General features: G+C 36.8%; 1 pseudogene; it reads right to left on the bottom strand.

The window, feature by feature from the left end:
- Positions 1-3,953: 3,953 nt before the first annotated feature.
- LOC119522499 lies at positions 3,954-4,646 on the bottom strand (annotated as a pseudogene).
- Between the last annotated feature and the right edge of the window lie 3,068 nt (positions 4,647-7,714).

Genomic DNA, 7,714 nt, shown 5'->3' with positions numbered 1-7,714 from the left:
TGCCCTCCTCCCCTACATGTGGGACATGACTCCCAGGGGTGTAAATCTCCCTGGCATTGTTGGGACATGACTCCAGGGGCTAAGCCTGGACCCAGCATCGTGGGTTTGAGAAAGTCTTCTTGTCCAAAGGGGGAAGAGAAATGAAACAAAATAAAGTTTCAGTGGCTGAGAGATTTCAAATGGAGTCGAGGGGACATTTTAGTCTTTAGTGTGTTGGAATAGCTAGAAGGAAATACCTGAAACTGTTGAACTGCAACCCAGTATCCTTGACTATTGATGACAGTTGTATAACTATATAGTTTATACTGTGTGACCATGTGATTGTGAAAATCTTGTGGCTCACACTCCCTATATCCAGTGCATGGATAGATTAGTAGAAGAGTGGAGACAAAAAGTAAATGCATAATAGGGAGAGATGGGGGCATGGGATGTTTTTGTTGTTCTTTTTTCACTTTAATTTTTATTCTTATTCTTAATTTTTTTGCAGTAATGAAAATGTTCAAAAGTTACTTTTGGTGATGAATGCATAACTATATAATGGTACTGTGTACAACTGATTTTACATATTAGGTGATTGTATGGTATGTGAATGTGTATCAATGAAATTGAATAAAAATAAGAGAATGGGGGGATGAGGGGGGTGGGATATTTTGGGTGTTCTTTTTTACTTTTATTTTTTATTCTTATTTTTATTTTTTTTTTTTGGAGTTATGAAAATGTTAAAAAATTCATTGCAGTGATGAATGCACAAGTATAAGATGGTACTGAAAAAAGTTGATCATACACTGAGGATGATTGCATATATCTCAATAAACTGAATTTTTTAAAAAATGAACAAAAAGCAAAAAAAAAACAATTGGCTAGAGAAGTATGTGTCTATTTCTGGACTTTCAATTCTTTTCCAGTGATCTATTTGTCTGTCTTTGTGCCAGGGCCCCATTCTTTTAATAAGTTACTTTGTAATACAATTTGGAGTTGGGAAGTGTAAGTCCTCCAACCCTGTTCTCTTTCAAGATTATTTTGGTCATTCAGGGCCCCTTTCAGTTCCATGTAAATTTGAGGATTGGTTTTTCCATTTCTGTGAAAAAGGCTGCTGGAATTTTAGTAGGAATTGCATTGAGTTTGTATATTGCTTTAAGTAATATTGGCACATTAACAATATTAACTTCTCCAATTCATGAATATTGGATGCCTTGCCGTTTATTTAGGTTTTTAATTTCTTTCTATGGTAATTTTCAGTATACAAGATTTTGTAGACTTAGTTAGATTTATTCCTAGGTATTTTATTCTTTTAGATACTGTGCTGGTTTGGATGTATTATGTCCCCCAAAATGCCATTATCTTTGATGCAATCTTGTGGGGGCCAATGTATTATTGTTGATTAGGTTGGAACCTTTTGATAGGATGTTTCCATGGAGATATGACCCACCCAATTGTGGGTGGTGACTTTGATTGGATAATTTCCGTGGAGGTGTTACCCCATCCATTCAGGGTGGGTCTGAATTAAATCACTGGAGCCATATAAATGAGCTGACAAACAGAAAGAACTCAGTGCAGCTGTGAGTTACATTTTGCAGAGCAACTGAGAGTGACATTTTGAGGAGGAGCTGCAGCTAAGAGAGGACAAAATGCCACAAGAGCAACATTTTGGAGAACGCCATTTTGAAACATAACCAGGGAGCAAGCGGATGCCAGCCACATGCCTTCCGAGTTAACAGAGGTTTTCCGGATGCCAATGGCCATCCTTCAGTGAAGGTACCCTATTGGTGCCTTACCTTGGACACTTTATGGCCTTAAGACTGTAACTGTGTAACCAAATAATCCCCCTTTATAAAAGCCAATCCATTTCTGGTATTTTGTATAATGGTAGCATTAGCAAACTGGAACAGATACTATTGCAAGTGGAATTGTTTTATTAATCCCCTATTTGGATTGTTCATTGCTAGTATATAGGAAAACAATTGTTTTTTTGTGTGTGTTTTTATCATTTACCCTGTAACATTGCTGAATTCATTTATTAACTCTAACAATTTTCTTGTGGATTTCTTTGGGTTTTCTATGTATATGACCATGTCATCTGCAAATAGAGCTAGTTTTACTTCACCCATTCTAATTTGGATACATTTTACTTCTCTTTCGTATGCAATTGCTCTGGTAAGACTGCCTAGTACAATATCGAATAGCAGTGGTGAAAGTGGTCATCCTTGTCTGGTTCCTGATCTTAGAGGGAAAGCTTTAAGTCTTTCACCATTAAGTATGATGTTAGCTGTTTTTTCATAAATGGCCTTTATTATGTTGAGAAACTTCCCTTCATTCCTACTTCTATGAGTGTTTTCATCAAGAAAGGGTGCTGGATTTTGTTGAAAATTCTTCTGGATCTGTTGAGATAATCATGTTTTTCCCCCTTCATTCTGTTTATGTAGTGCATTACATTGATTGTTTTTGTTTGTTGAACTACCCCTGAATTCCTGGGACAAATCCAACTTGGTCATGGTGTATAATCTTTTTAACATGCTCTTCAATTTGGTTTGCTAATATTTTGTTAAGGATTTTGCATCTGAATTCATAAGGAAAATTGGTCTGTAGTTGTCTTTTCTTGTGGCGTCTTTACCAGGCTTTGGTATCAGAGTAATTCTGTCCTCATAGAGTGAATTAGGACATGTTCCTAATGGAACATTTCTTGGACAGAGCTTGAGAAAAACTAGTAATACTTCTATGATTGTTTGATAGCATTCACTACTGAAGCCATCTAGTCCTGGATTTTTCTTTTTTGGGAAGTTTTTGATTGTTGATTCAAACTCTGTACTTGTTATAAATTTGTTGAGTCAATTTGTGTAACTGATGTATTCATAGGAATTTTTCCATTTCTTTGAGATTATCTAGTTTGTTGGTGTGCAACTATTCATAATATTCTCTTATAATCCTTTCTATTTCTGTAAGGTCAGTAGTGATATCACCATTTTCCTTTCTGATTTTAGTTATTGCATCTTTTCTCTTTTTTTCTTTCTTAGTCTTGCTAAATGCTTGTCAATTTTATTTTTGTTTTAGTTATTCCCTCAATTGTTTTTCTATTCTCTATTTCTTTTATCTCCACTCTAACCTTATTTTCTTCCTTCTGCTAACTTTCAGTTTGCTTAGCTCCTCAAGATGTAAAATTAAGCTATTATTTTGAGATCTTGTGTCCTTTTTAATATAGGCATTCATAGCAATAAATTTCCTGCTGAGTGCTGCCTTCACCATATCCCATAAGTTTTCATATGTTGTGTCTTTGTTTTCATATGTCTCTATGTATTTTCTAATGTCCCTTATAATTTCTTCTTTAATGCATTGGTTATTTAAGAGGGTGCTGTTTAATTTCCACATATTTGTTATTCCTCAAGTTTCCTTTTGTTATTGATTTCTAGGTTCATTCTACTGTGGTTAGAGGGGTTACTTTTTATAATTTCATTGTTTTAAAATTTATATATTTTTCCATCCATTCATTATCTACCTTTTTCTATCTAATGATCTAGATGTGTCTCTTGTAAACAGAATATAGTTGGATTATGTTTCTTTATGTATTCTGCCAATCTCTGCCTTTTAATTGAAGAGTTTAGTCCATTTACATTTAGAAAAATACCTGATAAGGCAAGATTTTTATCTGCCATTTTTCTAATTGCTTTGTGTCTATTTTATGTCTTTTTTTTTGTCTGTTCTTTCCTCCATTACTGCCTTCATTTTTTCGGAAGTCCACTTTGCTTATTGTTGTACAACAATGTATGAGTAGAACCAAAATGAGTTAAATTATCACATTTGTTTACATCATTATCTAGTTCTTCCTATTAACTTTACTATTCAAACAATAGAAAATAGGGACAACTTAGGGATTGAGAAAGAGATAAAACCAAAAAAACTTTTTTATACTATATTTATTCCTCTACACTGTATAGCTATGCTCACAGAGATGGCTCCTTTTAGCTCTCCACTGTGCAGAAATTCAGTTGCTTGAATCTGCTCAAAAGCTGAGGGAGACTAGATATGATGGACCCATATACTGGTGCATTGTCATATAATTCAAACAATGGTGGAGCTACCAGCTTGTAATTTTTAGGGACTGAAAACAAGGATTTCTCTTGAAGTTAAACCAGAAATAACTTGTGTTCCTTAGGCTTTGTAATATGTGCAGGAATATATGGATACTGAGGAGGTTCAAAATTTGGTCTCCACCAGTTACCAATGCAATCAGTGACCCAGTCTTGCAGGACTCCATCTTGATGACACAGTATCTCTGTCATTAAGCATTTTAGTCCTTCAACTTCATGTTCTCCTGGGTTAAGTTCACCACCAGGTAATTTGAAGAAAGTTTTTCCCAGTTGTGGCAGTAACACATGGGGCAGCTGGTGCTCATGTACAATCAGAACTCCTTCTAGAGTACTCCTCATTCCAATTTTATCCAATTCCTCCTTCATGCACTGAAATCTGGCTACAACAGAGCTGTCTTTCCCATACAGGGTCTCTTTTGTACAAAAAATATAATAGCGAAGAGGGTACAGGTTTATAGTGTGCTCCAGGGTGAGGGGCTTGGTCTGCTGGATGTACTTGTTGCTGAACTGGATGGCCCCTTGGGGCCAGCTGATCCACGAGCAATTGGGTGGCACCATGGACATGCTGGCAAGCACAGGCACTGTTGGTGAGTGGAAAGGGAGAGGCAGGGGAGACTTTCCCCATGCAGGCAGTGATTATCTGCGTCCCACTCAGCAGCTACCGCCCATTATTAGCATGAGCGAGCAAGAAGAACTACTGCCTTCCTTTTGATTTAGATAATCTTTTAAAATGAGCTATGTTGAATCACTTATCCTTTCCTCTTGTTTAGAATTTTTAAGATATTTTCTTTATGGTTTCCACAGTGATTACAATTAGCATAGTATATCTATTACAATTTAGTTTGTGTTGATTCCCACTTGACTTCAATAGCCTGTGCATACACAGTACCTATATCCCTCCAAACCTTTTATGTTGTTCATTTCACAAATTACATCTTTATGCATTGTGTGCCCAGTAACAAAGATTTTCTCTTGATTTTTTTTATGCATTTGAATTGTCAGCCTTATAAGATGTAAAAGACAGCATAACAAATGAAAAATGAAATAATACTGGCATATATATTTACCCAATTTTTTTACTTACACTGGAGATCATTATTTCATCATCCAGCATTGAGATATTTTTGTGTCCTTCCCATTTAAAATGGAGGGCTCCCTTTAGCACTTCCTGTAAGTCAAATCAAGTGTAAAGAACTCCCTGAGGTTTTTTTTTTTTTTTTTCCTGGAAATTTCTTAGTTTCTCCCTCATTTATGAAGGACAGCTTTGCCAGGTATATTTCTCTCGGGTAACCTGTTTTGTTTTGTTTTTTCCTTACGGCACTTAAAAATATCCTCCAACCACTTTCTGACCTCTGTAATTTCTGTTGAGAAATCTGATGTCAATCTTTGTCCTTGTCATTGGACAGTTTGATCATAATGGGTCACAGTGTAGATCAGTTTGAGTTCATCCTGCTTGGCATTCATTGAGCATCTTGGATGTGTATATTCATAATTTCATCACATGTGGGAAGTTTTCTGCTATTATTTCTTCAAATATTTTTTCCTGGCCATTTCTCTCTCTCTCTTTTTCTGGGACTCCTATGATTTGAATATTAATATGCTTGATGCTTTTCTGCAGGTTCCTCATGCTCTGTTCATTTGTTTCATTCTTTTTTCTTTCTGTTCCTTGAAGTGGAAGATTTCAGTTGTTTTCTCTTTGAGTTTGATGATCCCTTTTTTCTCCCTCCTTCAGTTCAGCTCCTGGATCCCTCTGTTGAATTCATCACTTCAGTTATCATACTTTTGAGTCCCAGAATTTCCATTTGGTTCTTATTATAATTTCTGTCTCATTTTGTTCATATGTTGTTTTGCTGATTTCCTTTAGTTTTTTTGTCTATGTTTTTCTTTCATTCATTGATCCTATTTATGAGAGTTGATCTAAGATCTTTGATTAGTAATTCCAGAGATGGCACTCCCTCAAGAATATTTCCTGTTGAATTCTATTTTCCCCATAACTAGGCCATACTTTCATGTCTACTTAAATATTTTGAAATTTTTTTTTTGTTAAGAACTGGACATTCTAAGTATTATATTGTGGTCACCTGGAAATCTGGTTCTCCCACTCTTCAGCCTTCTAGACTATGGTCAAGAAGGAAACAAAAGAAAGGAAAGAAAGAGAGGGAAAGAAGAAAAACAAAGAAAAGAAAAATAAAGCAAGCAAACAAACAAAACACCCAAACCCACACCCACAAAACCAATTTTAAAAATCAAGAAAAAATATAATGAATTTCACTGCCTCCCCAAGTTTTTGTTATGTGCCAGTGGGAAGCCAGAAGTTGCTACTTATGAAGCTAAAACCTAGGCCTGTGTTCCTGCTCATCACTCAAGGACCTGCCAAATACAAAAATAAAAAATGGAAAAAGGAAAAATTACCAACCAATGAGAGAGAGAGAAAGGAAGAGAGAGAGAGAGAGAGAGAGAGAGAGAGAGAGAGAGAGAGAGAGAGAGATGCTGATTCTTTATGTTCCTGTAGATGTTGGTATAGGGCCAGAGGATGCTGTTTCTGAGAGAAACTGAGGCTAGTGTCTATGCTGGGCCCTCAGGGATCCACCATACTAAACAATATAACAAAAAGAAAGGAGTAAACCAACCATTGAAAAAGTGCCTTGGGTCTCTAAGTCCTGCTTGTTGTTGGTGTGTGGCCAGAAGCCACTGTGTAGAAGGCTGAAACCAAGACAAGAGTCTATGCTCTGCCTCAGGGATCTGCCAGACCAGGAAATGCCCACCCATAGAAGGGAAAACAAAACAAAACAAAACACTAGTTCTTTGACTCCAGGTGGATGCTGATAGGAGGCTGGAAGCTCTGCTGCCCAGAGGACTGAAACTGAGGCCAGCTTCCTTGCTGGTCCCTCATGGAACCCCCAGTCCAACCTTGACCTTCAACCCCAGCTTTTAGAGGAAGGTATTTTCTCTGCTGGCCCTGACCCCAGCCAGCTTCTCCCTGGAACCTGGGTTGCATTGCCACAGCATTTTCTGCAGTCCCTGCTGTGGGGTTAAGCAATGGGGACTGGTCACTGGTTCATGCTTTCACTTACAAAAGCTGAACTCTTGGCAGCCTCTCTGGCACTCCTGTAGTTGTTCTAAATGTCCATTCTGGCTCCAGGGTTACCACCTAGTTAATTTCAGTCTCTTTTGCCAGCTCTTTCATTTCATTTTTCCAGTGGCAGGAGCAATTTGTAAAACTTCCTACTCTGCCATTTTGCACCTGTGCTCTCCAAATTTAGCTTTTATTAAAAATCTATACCGTACAAATCATCCAGATAATGAAGACATTTTCCTATGAAGAAACTGAATTGGATAGGGAAATGTAAAATAATATGGCTCTACAAAAACAGTTTCAGGGGGCAGATCCTCTGGCTGGATATATGCAATTTCAATCAATTAACAGGTAGACATTTTTAAAAGAACTTCAATTGCTTAGGATAGCAAATAGATCATTGATGAGAAACTTTGTTTCTTCTGTCAAAGACCTTACATTAGTTAAGACTCCTTTGGTTGCTGGTTTAGGTACAAAGTAACTGAGTAATCAAGCTCAATTAATTAAGCTATAGGAGGATGAGACTGAACTAGAACAAGTCACTATGATGACTTTA

The sequence above is a fragment of the Choloepus didactylus genome, chromosome X (assembly GCF_015220235.1).
Source record: "Choloepus didactylus isolate mChoDid1 chromosome X, mChoDid1.pri, whole genome shotgun sequence".
Classification (NCBI taxonomy): domain Eukaryota; kingdom Metazoa; phylum Chordata; class Mammalia; order Pilosa; family Megalonychidae; genus Choloepus; species Choloepus didactylus.
This window is presented reverse-complemented; position numbering and strand designations above follow the sequence as displayed.